This window comes from Cynocephalus volans, chromosome 10 (assembly GCF_027409185.1).
Source record: "Cynocephalus volans isolate mCynVol1 chromosome 10, mCynVol1.pri, whole genome shotgun sequence".
Lineage (NCBI taxonomy): Eukaryota > Metazoa > Chordata > Mammalia > Dermoptera > Cynocephalidae > Cynocephalus > Cynocephalus volans.
The window spans coordinates 104,087,395-104,104,423 of NC_084469.1; the positions used below are offsets into that span (position 1 = coordinate 104,087,395).

General features: G+C 41.9%; 1 pseudogene; it reads right to left on the reverse strand.

The window, feature by feature from the left end:
- Positions 1–693: 693 nt before the first annotated feature.
- On the reverse strand, positions 694–3,940 carry LOC134387600 (protein HIRA-like; annotated as a pseudogene).
- Between the last annotated feature and the right edge of the window lie 13,089 nt (positions 3,941–17,029).

Genomic DNA, 17,029 nt, shown 5'->3' on the forward strand with positions numbered 1-17,029 from the left:
CCCATTCTCCCCCAAAACAGTCTCCTTTTACAAACATTTAAAACTTAAAACCAAACGAAGATAGACAAGTTAATTTCAGTACAATTATTTTTCAGTGTAGCTGTCATAGTAAGAGTTTAAATTTCCTACAAGTGACCGATGTCCAAGTGACTTATAGGGAAATCCTGATTATTGGCCAAAAGGAAAATTCCATATTACAAGTTAGCAAATTCTAGTACAAACATAGTCCATGTGTTGAAACAGCTTTTCCTTTATACAGGTCTCAGGTCAGTCTGCTGACTGCATAATACCCAACGTTTTTGGATTCTTGCTCTCACAAATGGCTCATTTGTCATAGCTAAAGCAGCACAGTCACTAGCAGCAGGGGCTAGTGACTACCCTGGGGCCATGCTGGAGACGGCAGGCCTGGGAGTCCCTCACTGGCCCCAGGATAGCAAGACAGAGCCCCAGCCCCAGCTCTGCATGGAGGTCCTGGAGGGAGGGACAAGTTGCCCCTTTCTGAGGAAACATCAGACCCAGGACACAGGGCACGTCCACCCGAGGAGCTGGGCTGATTCTGGTGCAGGACAGCACATCTCCTGCCAGTGTCTCCTCCTCCCACTGCAGTCTGGCCAGGTGAGAGGTGGCCCTGGGCTTTGTTGATGGTGAGAATGCGGCCCTGCGCTTGCTGCAGCTGGGACAGGCTGGGGCAGGCTACTTGTCCCTCAGGATATTGAGCTGTTTCTGACACTCGGTGAAGAATGGAAATGGAGATTCTGCCCGATGACTGGCAGCAGCTCCTTCAGCAGCTCCCTCTTCTGCAGACTCTCTACTGTGGATTCCCACTGGCTTCCAGTGCAGTAGTGAACCGGACCCAGTAAGTCCTTGCACATTTCTCAGATTCGGTATTCAAACCCTTCGTTCACGAGGTACCATGCATAGAGGAGGAGCCAATGGCGGTACTAATGGCTGGACTGCAGGGTGAGTGCTGCTGCAACCTGGTTCTCTAGGTAGGCCAGGGTGGTCTCCTGCTGCACCACATGAGGCACGGAGAAGAGCCGGGCAGTATGCCTTCCTGAGTTGCAAGCGCAGCCCTGGATACGGCTAACGGTCCTGAGCACAGCACGGTGTCCTGGGGTGGCAGGCTGCTCCTAAATCCCACACACTGGGCCAGGGAGTCCTGCTTGTCAGAAAGCAGGTTCCATGTAGAAAGTGACGGATTAAAACAGTATGCCTTCCCATCAGACAGGTTCATCACTGGGATTCCATGCTGCGTCGGCAAGATCTGTGATGCCATCATGTCACTTCCTGCCAAGATGGAGTGTAGAGACTCTTCTTTCACCACAACCACCTGCCTGTGACCATCCCAGACAGAGTGTGGCCACAGCAGTGAGAGCCATGATGTAGGAGCCTGTACAATGCAAAGTGGAGATTGGGGATGGCAGGAGGATGGGACGGTGGAGAACACTGACAGCATCCTCTTTTCACAGGCAACACACACCATGTCACAGCTGCCAGCAGCAGTGAGGATCCGGCTGGTGAGCACTGTCTCCCATTCCTTCCCTTCCCGGTTGCACTTCAGGCAGCTCAGCTTCACACCCCCCATGGCATCACTTCCTTCCCCACCTCCATGTACACGGAGGGGTCGGAGCTCACCTGGAGGGTGAATGCTCTCTGGGGGCCTGGAATCGGCAGCTTCAGTGCAAGTGTTGGTGCAGACAGACACATGGCCTCCTTCCCAGCAGTCAGGGCAGCCGGAGACTGGACAGACACACAGGCATAAGGCGGGAGTCCTTTCAAGGACGCCCTTTCTTCTCTACTGGCTCTACCTCGAGCTCCAGTTTTCTCTTGGCCTACAGGACCTTTCCATCACTGTCACTGCTGCTCTCCAGGAGATCCCGAGGCCTCAGCTGTTTCACAAGGTTCTGCTCTTTTAACCTTTCCACAGTTGCGGGAGTCACACTGGTCAAGGCAGGAGCACCTGGCATGGCTCTGGACCACTATGTGAATCGGGAGTCAAACGCTTTCATGGGCTCAATCTGGAACGGGGTCATTAACATGGGGGGTGACAATGCAGCAGGACTAGAGGTAGTGTTTACACTGTCCTCACTGACAGAATCGCCTGCAGGCCTGGCGCTGGCGACTACCACACGCTCTGTGCAAGGCTTGGAGGCGCCGAAGGAGTTGGGGGTACTGGAGTCCAGTGGCAGGAGCTGTGAACTGCTGTGAGAGGGCAGCATGGTGCCCACCAGGGAGCCTGAAAGCGGGATGCTGTTAAAGAACGCCGTGGAGAAGTCCCCAGTGCCAGCTGTGCTATGCAGAACAGTGTGATTCTTCTCCGACCGTCTGCTGTCCCAGTCTCAACTTGTTTTTTCAAAAGGTTCTTCCTGATGTCTTCCAGACTCTCCCCGTTGACGACACCTGCAACCGAGGCAGCTGAGTCTGTCTCTGGCTGTGGCACTCTTCTGATCCAGCTGCTGCTGTTGCTGCCTCCGCTGGTAGCTGAGCATCTCAGGGTTCTCAGTGACAGCTGTGGAGAGCTGGGCCTCGGTCATGATGGCCAGGCTTTTGCTATAGGTGGACTGCTAGATGCGGCTCTTCTCCTTGCTCAGTGGGTCTCCGAGCTCATCCTGGGAGAAGAGGAATGCTACAGAACAGTCCATGGAGCACACCAGGATGCCCAGCCCATTCACAGTCCAGGAAATGTCCATGATGGATTTGTCAAGCAGCTCATGGATGACAACCAGTGGCCATTTGAAACACGTGAGCCAGACAGAGAGCAAGCGGTCCTTGCTGCCAGCAGCACAGCAGCAGTACAGGCAGCTGGGCTTTGCAGAACTCCCATTCTTCTGCTTCTTTTTGAAGATTTTAGGGTTTAATTCACAAGAGTCACAGCTTTCTAGTGCCCAGCGAAGTGCATGTTGGTCTTCCAGCCCTCCTTCAATGATCTGGGCAGTGGGGCCGGAGCTGTTCATGGCGTGGGCAGACACCAAGTAATGCCTGTCAGGTGACCAGCTGAGCCGCAACACATGAATTGTCCCTCCATGCTCGTCAATAGGCTTGGTGATGCTGGTCTCTAACTGCCAGTCTAGCGTCCTCCACACCTTCAGGCTGCGGTCATCAGCTTGAGAGGCAATGTATTTACCAACAGGGTCCCAAGTCACCCCTTTCACCAAACCAGAATGACCTCTCAGAGTAGCTAGAATTTCTGGGAATTTCACAGTGTCCCAAATGGCGACAGTGTTATATCCACACTGCATGAGGCCAGCCAGGTGTCACGGGGAGACCACGCTACATCCATCACATCGCCTGAGTGACTCCGGAGGATGGAGACACAGCGCCACTGCTGCACATTGGCGAGCTCACCACTGGATGAAGTACGTAGCCCGTGTCCACACCATAATCAGTTTGTCATCTCCGCCAGAAGCTAAATCCATCCCACTGTTTGACCACCGCACACGGTTCACACATGCTGCCGACTGTCCAAAGACGGTTCTGCGGGCAGGCCGAGTCTTCGGCCGAATAACTCACCCAGGTGTGCAGCCGACATCTGCGCCTTCAGACAGCAGGCCGAGGGCACTTACCGCCGCACGGGCCTTGTCTTTCTAGTTAGACCCACGTGCGAAGCTTGGGCACGCTGCCAACACGCCAAGCCTGCAACGGGCCCCTGTGTAATACCTAAGTGACTGTCCATCTGGCAAAGCATCTTGGGAATATTTTCATCCTCCTGGAGGACTGGAGACATATTCCAGACCACAACCTCCCCAGAATCCTGTCCTTGTCCTCCAGTTGTGAACTTAGTCCCGTCAGGGTGAATATCAACTGAAAACATCGGTTTGCCATTGTGGTTGACCCAGGTTGGTTTCAGGAGCTTTATTGTTCGGCTGCTGCTGCCGCCACCACAGCCACATCCCCTGCGCTGCTCCTCGTCCCCAAATAAGTCTTCTTTTAAAAAAACCATTTATTGCTCTGTGGGAACATGATAAACAGTTAAAACACTGCAGCGGTTTGAAATGTAGCGTTAACAAATAATTGAAGATGATACTTGAGTTGAAGAGGAAAAGTCGTCTTTGGGAATGTGGGGAGGGAACCAGAAATGCAGGGAGCTATTCCCAGCACTAGAAAGAGCTAGACTGGGGCAGGAGAAGGCCGACTTTCTTGACCAACTTTAGAAAGGCTCCTCAGAGCCCCCTTCTTGGATAGACCTTGTCCTTGGCCAGCAATGCCCAGTATTGGCAAGAATCCTGCGAAGCCAGTTTTGATATCCAATCGAGTTTCTCTTCCCTCACCCTTGATACCTAAAAAGTTCCATCCTCTTCTTCCTCCTGCCCATTGGCTATCAACCTACAGGCGGCCCTGTTGTATTCAGAATTGAATTCAATCTTTCTTTTCTATAGAAATAGTCTTGACCCAAATGCAGTAATGTTGAATGAAGTCTTCCTCGCCATTTTAAACAAATTTCCAGTGAAATTATTTTTTAAACAAGGGACAGGGTCAGAGACAAGAAACTGTTTCATGTGCATTTAGAAGACTCAGGAGAGAAAGACCCTGGTCACAGGAAGAGCTGGGGACCCTACGGGACTTCATGCTAAACACACCTCAGCCTGGTTCTTTGGAGGGATGGAGGTTCCTGAAAGCTCTCCATTACCCACCCCACAGAGTGTACTGGGATTCTCTCCTGATGACTTCACCCAGCTTCTACCTCACAGTCTAGTTGAGATTCAGGTCTGTGGGCACAGAAATTCCAACAATGGGGCTCCAGGGTTGAACTCACCACATGAAGTGAAGGAACAGAATGCCTACAAGTCCTTGCTGCCATCTCAGCCCCCAAGCCTGTGTGATAGAGGGCATTAAAATCTAAGCTGCTTCTTGACACAAATGCCAACCAGATATATATAGCATTTGCAGATGTTTCTTCTATTCAGTAGATCTTTTTGTTTATTTTCTTGTGCTGTCCATCAAGCCACATAAGTTTTTTAATTTTTGAAGTAAAATTATTTATTCTTCCTTTTTTCCAGTGTTTTGATATCATATCTAAGAACCTTTTTCCCAATCCAAAATTCTGATGATTTGCGGAGGCAGATTTTTTTATTATCAAGAGAGTGAGCTTCCTCTTAGTTTACACAGGAGAAAGTGATTGCCATGTTTAAATAATTCTGTGGAACGGCAAAGAACTGAAATTCACTATACTATCGAGAGGACAAGAGTATAATACAATAGTATAATACTATACTGTAATACCATTTATATGTTACTATATATACTATACACATTATATATTATATATACTAGTCATATATACTAATCATACTATATACTACATACATTATATATACTATATTTGTACCCTACATACTAGATAATGGTATAAAATATTTTAATATTGTACATGAATATCTCTTTTGAATACGGATACAAAAAGACACAGCAAAATATTAGCATACTGAATTCAGCAATAGATTTAAAAGAACTATACCCCATGATCAAGTGGGATTTAACCCTAGAAAGTAATACTTTCACATCTCAAAACCAATTAACGTAATACACCATATTAATAGATTACATATAAAAAATCACAATATTATAACAATTGATGGAGAAAAAGACATTTAACAAAGTTCAACATCCCTTCATGATAAAAAAACACTCAATGAAATGAAATAAAAGGGAACTGACTTAACATGATATAAGTCACCTATGAAAAACCCACAGCTAAAACTGTATTTGAAGGTGAAAGACTGAACACTTTGAAACTGATAATTGACCTTGCCAAAGTTGTAGAATACAAGTTTAATGTTCGAAAATCAATTATTTTTCTAAACGGTTAAGATTAACGATGTGAAAATAAAATTAATAAAACAAATCCATCAATAATATCACCAAAAATAATAAAATACTTAGGAAGTCATTCAACAAAAAAGTGCAAAATAAATATTCTGAAAACTATAAAAGGTTATTGTACAAAATTAATAAAGATCTAAATAAATGGGAAAACATCTCACGTTCATGCAACAGAAGACTTGACATTGTCCAGATGGCCACACTCCCTAAAATGGTTCATTTTTTAAACTCTGCTTACAGATTTGATGCAACCCCTATCAGATTCACAGCTGACTTCTTTATAGAAATTGATGAGGTGTTTCAAAAAGTTATATGAAAGGGCAAAATACACAGAATAGCCAAAGCAATCTGGAAAAAGAACAAAGCAAGAGGAGTCAGATTTTTTTTACTGCAAAACTTACTACTAAGTGTCTTACATAATTTGGGATGCTATCACAGAATAGCTGGAGTCCTAAACAGTAAACATTTATTTTTCATAGTTCTGGAGTCTGAAAGTCTGAGATGAGGCCACCAGCATTGTCTGGTACCTGTTGAGGGCCTTCTTCCTGCATAAGTCCTCATGTGGCCATTCCTCGGTGCATGCTTGCAGAGGGAGGGCAAGTGACCTCATTATCTCCTCATTGTATATGGGCAGTACTCTCATTATGGCTGCTTCTCCCTCATGACCACATCTAACCCTAATTACCTCTCAAAGGTCCTACCTCCAAGTACTGTCACATTCAGAGTTAAGGCATCATCATATAAATTTTGCTGGGACACAGTCTATCAACACAGTATTGTACCGACAAAGGGAGAGACAAATAGATCAATAGCACAGAATAGAGATTCCAGAAATAAAACCATACATTTTTGCTCAGCTGATTATCTAAAATGGTAACAATGATGGGGAATAAATAATCTTTTTAAAAATTGGTACTGGAACAACTGTATAGCCACATGCAAAAGAAGGAAATTGAACCCTTAAATTACACTATCTACACAAATTTACCAAAGTGAACCAAAGACCTAAACATAAGAGGCAAAGTTATAATACTCATAGAAGAAATACAGGTGAAATTATTCATGACCTTGGATTTGGCAAAGAATTCTTAGATAGGACACCGAAACCACAACCAACAAGAGAGAAAATAGATAATTTGAACTTTATAAAAATTAATCACTTTTGTACTTCAGAGAAGACCATCAAGAAAGTAAAAACAGAGGGCTGGCCCGTGGCTCACTGGGAGAGCGTGGTGCTGACAACACCAAGTCAAGGGTTAAGATCCCCTTACCAGTCATCTTTAGAAAAAAGAAAGAAAGAAAGAAAGTAAAACAGGCTAGTGGGTTAGTTCAGTTGATGAGAGCATGGTGTTAATAACACCAAGGTCAAGGGTTCATATTTCCGACCCAACCCGGCCAGCTGCCAAAAAAAAAAAAAAAAAGGTGAAAACATGCATTGAAACTCATCATGTGCACTGTTGGTGAGAGTGGAAAATGGTGCAGCTGCTGAAACTGACGCGTGTAGATTTAATTTGATTTTGACTTTTCTAGGATCAGAAATATGTATTTTGTGCTGTTTAATAGCCTATAGACATTACGGCAGTTAAGCACGTAGAGCTTAGATAAACAAATGTGGGAACTTGCAACAGAGTAAAGTTTAGCTTAAAGACTGTTCTGTTTATCTTTTAAAAAAATAAAGCTGGTCAAGCATAGAGTAATAATGATTTCAACAATGGTTAAAAATGATTTCGAGTCACCAGATGCTTGTCCCTGCTTTTGCTTTAAAGATAGCAGTGCTGACACACAGATAGAAGTTTGGTTTTTTTGTTTTGTTTTGTTTATTTTTAATTATTTAATTATGTACTTATTTTGCCGATTTTGAGTTTGGCGTGACCCAACACAGTCATGTAGATCATTCTGCATCCAGACAAAATGACGCCAAGAACCAAAATAGATCAAGATCAGGGAAGACGCTGAAGCTGGCACACGACTTACCCAATCAGAGATGTTCACGAGCTCTAGCCCCTTACCTTTAATTTTTGCCTTTAAAAACCCACGACTGAAAGCTGACAGGGAGTTTGAGTTTCAGCTGCCTTGAGCTCATTGACTGGCTCATTGACTCAGAATAAATTCTGTTCTTTATCACTGCAAACTCTGGCATGAAGGACTCTTTGGTCATCTGGTGCAGTGGACGATGAACCCCTCTTGGTTAGGTAACACTGCTACTGAAAACCATAACAGTTTCTCAAAAAATTAAAAACAGATTTACCATCTGATCCAGCAATTCCTCCTCTGGGTATATAACCAAAAGAATTGAAAGCAGGGACTCTAACAGATTTTTTGTGCTCCCATATCAATAGCAGCATTATTCCTAACAGCCAAAGGTGGAAGCACCTCGTCACCATCAATGAATGAACAGATAAGATTGGAAATTTTATGGTATGTGTATGTTACCATAATTAAAAATTTCAGAAGGCTGTTTAGCTCAGTTGGTTACAGTGTGGTGCTGATAACACCAAGGTCAAGGGTCCGGATCCCCATATCAACCTGTCACCAAAAAGTAAATAAATTTTAAAAAATTGAAATCACAACTCACAGAATGGAAGAATATTTGAAAACATTGAATATATCTGAAAGGGACTTGTAATCAGAGTAACTACAAATGTTTGAAACTCAATAATTAAAATTTAAAACACCAAATTAATAATGGGCAATGGATCTGAATAGACATTTTTCCAAGGAAGATACATATCCAAAAGCACATAAAAAGATGTTAAACATCATTCATCGTCAAACAAATGGAAATGAAAACCAGAATGAGATAATACTTCATGCCCTCTAGATTGGCTAGAATCAAAAAAGTGAGATGTTAACATTTTTTGGAGAGGATACGGGGACTGGAACTCTCATACACTGCAGGTAGGAATATAAAATGAGGCAGCCAATTTGAAAAACAGTCTGACAGTTCCTCAAACAATTAAATGAAGAGTTATCGGGGCTGGCCGGTTAGCTCAGTTGGTAAGAAAATGGTGTTGTAACACCAAGGTCAAGGGTTCAGATCCCCATACTGGCCAGCCACCAAAAACAAAACAAAAGAAAACAAAAAAAGAAGAGTTATCATGTGACCCGAGAATTCTACTCATAGGTGAAAAATCCCATGTGTCCACACAAAAAATTGTAAAGGAATGCTTAAAGCCAACCAATTTACTCATAATAGGTGAAAGGTGAAAAGAAACCAATTATTCATCAACAGATGAATGAATCAACAAAATGGGCTGTATTTATAAAATGAAATTTTCTTTTTTTGGCCATAAAAATGAATGAACTATTGATACATGCTGCAGTGTGGATGTGTCTTGCAAAACTCATGCTAACTCAATGAGCCAATCGCAATGACCAGATATTATATACTTTCATTCATCTGTAAGTTCAGAACAGGAGAAGCTATAGCAGCAGAAAGTAGATAAGCGGTTACATAGGGCTGGGGGTGGGAGAGGATGATGGGAGGATAGGGGAGTAAAAGGTTACAGGAGTTTCTTTACAAGGTGATGAAAATGTCCTAAAATTGGCTGTGGTGATGGTTGCAGGTAACTGTGAAAATACTAAAAACCATTCAGTTGTACACATTAATGGGGTGCATTGTATAATATGTGTATATCTCAATAAAGTTGCTCAAAGAAATGAATAATTAGGCATTTTGATCCAATCTGTTAAACTGTTTGGTACATCCCAAATTTAGATAATCTTTTATTGTTTTTTTCTTCTATCAGTGAAAAAAGGAATTCATTTGCCTCAGAGACATCATAGCTGTTTACATTCGAAGTTCTCTAGGAATACACTCACAAACTGATGTAAAATAAATTTCCCAATTTCCTTCCCATGTAAAATGTATACCAGAATATTTCAATGAGCACATCTCATAGCTCCTGGCTGTTCTGAGAAGAGCCCCTGAGCCCAGGCTACGGCTGTGGGTTCAAACTTCCACCCAGAGCCAAGTGCTGGGGAGGCCACGGGATTCCTTATCTAAGGTGCAAACAGTGTGGGGTGGGGATGGGATGGGTGGAAGCCTCAACTTTGTTAATGGTGAAAGATCAAAATGGAGCCAGACTTTTTATTACAAGTGCTGACGTCAGTTTCAAGCATGTTTGTTAGAAAACCAGGGTCACAGTTCCATGAGTGGCCTTCCAGCCTTACACCTATCCCATTTTCTCTGGAGGACACCAGAGTCTCCTGTTCAAGTCTGGCCTGGCCCAGACACCCCTCCTGCTACAGACAATGGGGTTGCTCCAAATAGAAGCTGAGCCTGGAATTCCCTGTGCACCCCTGTGTACCCACAATCAGAACAGAGATGGGGCAGACACCCCACAGGAAAATATATCTAGCTAAATGCAAACGCCCCTGCCAGGGACAGACCTGTTCTGCTCTGCCACTGAGATCTCCTGCCCCGCTGTCACGCAGGCACCAGGGGGCAGGGCAGTGGGAACTGTCCAGTCACCTACAATGCAGGGTAAAGTGGCAGCTGCCTACATAGCATGGACATCACGTCCTGCACCAGATCCTGCTTCACCTTCCCTGAGGAGCTGGGTGAGGGCAGGCAGGACCCGTGTGCTCAGTGTGCCATGCGGGGTGCAGCCTGTTCCCTGAGTCAGGCTGGGGACAAGAAGGGGCCCCCATTTCCCAGTGCACCCATGGGGGATTGACCTTGGCAACGGGAAGCTGGGACAGGACAGAGATGCTGAAGTCCCGCTCTTCCTAGAAAAAGGCCTCCGTCTGACTGACAGCGGGGGGTCAAGGCATGTGTGTGTCCTTGGCTGCTCCATCTGGAGTGTACATTTCATCTCGCTGGGGTGAAGGGGGAGGTGAGGGCAGTCAGAATCTAAATATCACTGACCCTCACATTGCTCCCAGAACTGTCATAGATTCTCTAAAATATGTTCCTCATTTCCTGTTTGCCTTTATGATCATTTCCAGAAATGCTAAACATCTGTTTTAAAATAATTATACCATTTTCGTTGGGGAGTGGGTCAGTGGAGTGCTGCGCTGTCATGTCGCCCTCCCGCATTTCACTTGCTGCCCGTGTCAGCAGATGCTCCACAATTTCATGTATTATGCAGTAACCCTGTAATGGCACTTACTGTATTTAGAAATAGCATTGAAAAAAGTTAAATTGGGAGACCACGAGCTCCGTGGCACCAGTGTGCGACAGAGCAGGTAGGCCTCCCTGCTGTTGGAGGCCTAGCCCAGCCAAGTGCACGCAGACCAGAGAGGCGACCCCCCCCCCCAGAGGCCCGAGACCCGTGGAGACCATGTGCCCTGAACAACCTAATACTTCACCTTAAAGAACTAGAAAAACAAGAACAATCCAAACCTAAAGTTAGCAGACGGAAAGAAATCATTAAGATCAGAGCAGAACTCAATGAAATTGAAACCCAAAAAACAATACAAAAGATCAATGAATCGAAAAGTTGGTTTTTTGAAAAGATAAATAAAATTGACAAACCATTAGCACAGCTAACTAAGAAAAGGAGAGAGCAGACCCAAATAACAAAAATTAGAAATGAAAAAGGTGATATTACAACGGATACCTCTGAAATACAAGGAATCATTCGAGACTACTATAAACAACTATATGCCAACAAATTTGAAAATCTGGAGGAAATGGATAATTTCTGGACACACACAAACTACCAAAACTGAGCCAAGATGATGCAGAAAATCTGAACAGATCAATAGCAATAAGAGATTGAAGCTGTTATCAGACGGCTCCCAACCAAGAAAAGCCCAGGACCAGACGGATTCACAGCAGAATTTTACCAAACATTCAAAGAGGAATTGACACCAATTCTCTACAAACTATTCCAAAAGATTGAAACAGAGGCAATTCTCCAAACTCATTCTATGAAGCAAACATCACCCTGATACCCAAACCAGGTAAAGATACAACTAAAAAAGACAACTACAGGCCAATATCCTTGATGAACACAGACGCAAAAATCCTCAATAAAATACTAGCTAACAGAATACAGCAACACATACGCAAAATTATACACCATGTTCAAGTGGGATTCATCCCAGGGATGCAAGATTGGTTCAACATATGCAAATCAATAAATGTGATACACCACATTAATAAAAGCAAAGACAAAAACTGCATGATCATCTCTATTGACACTGAAAAAGCATTTGACAAAATTCAACATCCTTTCATTATAAAGACTCTCTACAAGTTAGGCATAGATAGAAAGTATCTCAACATATTTAAAGCCATATATGACAAGCCCACTGCCAATATCATCCTGACAGAAAAAGAGAGAAAGGGGGGGGGAAGAGAGAGGGAGAGGGAGAGGGGGAGGGAGAGAGAGAGAGAGAGAGAGAGATAAAGGAAGGAAGGAAGGAAAGAAAGAAAGAAAAGAAAAAGAAAAGAGAATTTTTTTTTTTTTTTAAAAGATGACCGGTAAGGGGATCTCAACCCTTGGCTTGGTGTTGTCAGCACCACGCTCAGCCAGTGAGCAAACTGGCCATCCCTATATAGGATCCGAACCCGTGGCCTTGGTGTTATCAGCACCGCACTGTACCGAGTGAGCCACGGGCCGGCCCTGAAAAGAGAATTTTTTTAAAAAGAGAAAATCTACAAGAGCTATCAGGCAATGTTAAGCACACAAATATCTGAATCATGATTGTCCCAGAAAGGGAGGAGAAAGGAAAAGTCATTGAAAACTTATTCTACTAAATATTAATGAAAAACTTCCCAGGTACTGGGAGAGATACGGATATAAGAGGCTCAAAGATACCCAAACAGATTCAATCCAAAAATGTCCTTCCTGAGACACATTGTGGTTAAACTGTCAGAAGTCAAAGACAAAGAGAATGAATACTAAAAACAGCACAGAAAAGTGTCAATTTACCTATAAGGGAGTCCTCTCAGACAAACAGCTGACTTCTCAGCTCAGGTCAGAAGAAAATGGGATGATATATGCAAAGTTCTAAAACAAAAAAACAAACAAAAAACCACAAAACAAACCTGCTAGTCAAAAATTCGACACCCAGCAAGGCTATCTTTCAGAAATGAAGGAGAAATAGCATATTTACCAAACAAAAATGGTGGGAGTGTGCCACTACATGAGCAGTCCTAATCCTTAAGGGAGTCTGGCATCTGGAATCACCACCATGAATACACAAGAAAGAACAAAACGAACTGGTAGGGCACATATGCATATAAGAAAGAGAAAGAAATTAATTCTTCCACCTCAAAAAACCAATGAACACCAAAGACAAACAATAAAAGGGAAAGTAACAAATGATATTTGAAAAAATCATACAAAAATCAATACAATGCCAGGAGTAAGATAGTAACTTTCAATCAGAACCCTAAATGTAAATGGATTAAATTCCTCACACAAAAGACATAGTGGCTGTAGGGATTAAAAACTAGATCCATTTAAAAATAAATAAATAAATAAATAAATAAATAAATATAAATAAATTAAATAAATAATACATACATACATACATACATATACATACATACATACATACATACTAGATCCAACTATATGCTGCCCAGAAAAAAACTCACTGTACTTCAAAGACTCACACACCTAATAGTGAAGGGGTGGAAAAATATATACCACCGAAATAGAAACCAAAAATGAGCAGGAGTAGTTACTTTTATATCAGATAAAATAGATGTTAAGCCAAAAACTATAAAAGAAACAAGGAAGGTCATTATATAATGATAAAGGGATCTATACAGCAAGAAGACATAACAATCATAAATATATATGCACCTAACATTGGAGCAGACAGATATATAAACACTATCAGGCCTAAAGAGACAGAGATAAAACCCAATATTATTAAAATAGTTGCAATTACATCTACCATTTTACTGTTTTTTACTGTTCTTTTTTAGCCCTTGTTTAGTCCCGCTCTGCATGGACAATGTTATGCCTGAGTGAGTCAGATAACATCCAGTTCATAGTGGGCAGTTCAGGTAGTATGGGAACTTGGGGGCCCATGCTGTGTTCAGTCTCATTATTCCTGTGAGTTTCACAAAAAATGTTTGAAGGTAGGTATCATATACATGGTCACATCAAAGATTATCAGAGATCTTTAACAACTGGATATAGTCAACAGTGTCTTTAAATCTAATTAGATTAGAGTGCAAATTTCAGAAACTCCAGAACTAATTCAGAAATCTCATCCTTAAAATTCTATCCCTCAAGAACCACCCTAGGTAACAAAATGTTTTTGTCAGGATCTAGAGAAATTGAAATGACAGGGTGTATATTTGGAGATAAATAGACACAAAAACAGAGAAAAAAGACCTTCCCATACATCAAGTGTGAGACTAATGCCTAATTATGAGACTTCTACATAGGTTATATTCTTGATCTTGTATTAAATCCAGCTGCCATGTTTCAAAAATCAAGGCTGCTAAAATGTGCATTTGTGGGAAAAAGCATGAAATGGTGATGATTACACAAGGAGTTGCCCAGCCGCTGAAATAAAATGAAGATGAATATTACTTCTTTTTAATTGCAATAAATATATATAATTATATATTGAGTAGCTCAAAGAATTTGGGAGAGGGTCAAACTTCCACTAACAATAGCAGTTTCACCTTTCAAAACTGGAAAGATGAGAAGTGCGCCACTACAAAAAATCTGTCACAAAGTTCAAAAGAAATTCATGCCACTTTGTAGAAACATAAAATTGATCCCGAAGGTCTACTATCATTGCTGATACCTCCATCTTCTTTCCCAGGAAACTGAAAGCCCCCTACAGTGTTCAATTTATTCTATCACTGATATCCAAAGGGAAAGGTCATGTGGCTACTTCTGGTAGGTGGCACCAACATCTTATGACTACATGCCAGCTATAAGAAACAGGTGGAATCTGAGTTCTGACATGTTTTTGAGAAGCCCTGTTTATAAGATTTTAATTCACTAACATACGAAGGCCAATGAAACAATGATACATTCAAATATGCAGGATGTATTAGTCCGTTTTGTGTTGCTTATAACAAAATACTTGGAACTGGGTGATTTATAAAGAAAAATGAGGGCCGAGCCCGTGGCGCACTCGGTAGAGTGCTGCGCTTGGGAGCATGGCGACGCTCCCGCCGCGGGTTCGGATCCTACATGGGAATGACCAGTGCACTCACTGGCTGAGTGCCGGTCACGAAAAAGACGAAAAAAAAAAAAAAAGAAAAATGACATTTATTGCTTACAGTTTCTGAGGCTGTGAAGTCCAAAGTCCATCTGGTGATGGCAATAGTGACCCAGGGGTCTCACATTGCAGGATGGCGGAAGCAGAGAGAGCAAATCAAACTCTCCTCTTATTTTAAAGCTCTCAGAACCACACCCCGACCACCATCTTTAATCCATTCACTACAGCATGGTCCTACAATCTAATCACCTCTTCAAGGTTCCACCTTTCAATTACCATAATAGGATTTCCCACCCCCTTAACAGTCATAATGGGGGCTAAGTTTCTAATACATAAAACGTGGGGGACACAATTCAAGCTTCAATGAGTTTTGGGTATTCATAATTCAATCCACTACAAGATTCTAATTTCATATTCTGTTCTCTTTCAACTCCCATTGACATTCCATGGTCCATGAGGATAACAATCAGGTAACCAAATTTCATTCACATCAGTGTGAAAACTTCAATAAGCAGCTTGTGCAGGAAGTTGGAGAGAATGAAGGTGATCTAGGCATTTTTAAAAAGCCAAGCAATAATTTTCCAAAGATATGGTACTTGAGCTGAGTCTCAGAAAGAGTAGAATCTAGCCCAGTGCAAAAGACACCTATTTACCACTCCCACTCACCACCGTGTTCTGTGTCCCAGGAAGCTGATCTTTAAGTACCACATTTGTCAGGCCCCCCACAGCTTGATTTCTGGTTGATTCAGCAGGAAAATGGGTGTATAAATACCTCACAGAGACTCCACTTTCAATTCTTTTTGGTATATTCCTGAAGTAAAAATGCTGGATCCTGTGCTATTTCTAATTTTAAGAGTCTGTTACACCTTCTCCAACAATGGTTGTACCATTTTACATGACTACCAACAGTATACAATGGCCACAATCACTCTACATCCTTGTCAGCATTTATTTTCTTCTGTTTTTATACTAGCTTCTAATTCTAATGAGTGTTACTAATAATTAGTGATGTTGAACATTATGTGCTTATGGGCCACTTTTCTATGTCTTCTTTGGAAAAACGTCTAAGTCATTTACTCATTTCTAAATTGATTTGTGTCTTAGCTAGCTTTGGCTGCTAAAACAAAAAACCATAAACCATATGGTTCAAACAACAAACATTTATTTCTGATAGTTTGGTAGGCAGATAAGTCCAAAATCAAGGCCCTGACAGATTCGCTGTCTGCTGAGGGCCTGCTTCTTGGTTCATGGACAGCTATCTTCCGTGTTGTCAGATGTGGAGAGTGAAAGCAAGCCTCTAGCAAGCTCCACCTTCATAATCTTATCAAATCCTAATTGCCACCCTCCAATACCAACTCCTAATACTATCACATGAGAAGGGAGATTTCCAACATATTTATTCAGGAGGGACACATAGTCAGTTCATCATTTTTGGCCCCTGACCTCCCAATATTATCTTTTTCACATGCAAAATACATTAATTTTATTCAAAGAGGCTCAATGTCATAACTTGTTTCGGCATCAACTCTAAACTCTGAAGTCCAAATTGTCATCTCAATATCATATAAATCAAATATGAATGAGACTTAAGATTCATAACAAGGCAAAAAACTTCTCCAGCTGTGAACCCGTGAAACCAAAATACAATGATATAGGACAGGCATAAGATAGACATTTGTATTCTATTCCTTCACCACGATCTCTATTTATCTCTTTACCACAATCTCAGCTTTTTCTAGCACCTACCTGAAAACTCTTCCAGCCTATACACATTACCTAGTTCCAAAGCCATTTGTACATTTCTAGGCATTGGTACAGCAACATATAAATATAATATATAAATATATACAAATATGATATACAAATACACATTTTATAGTATTAAAATATAAAAATAATATAAGATCTATTAATATGAACTTACATAAAAATAATAAAATTAAAAATACAAATAAATATTATATAAAGCACTCTTCTGACATCAGCATAATGCCATTAGAAATAACACAAGGAAAACTCAAAATTTTAAAAATATGGAGAAGTTAAACACTCACTTAAA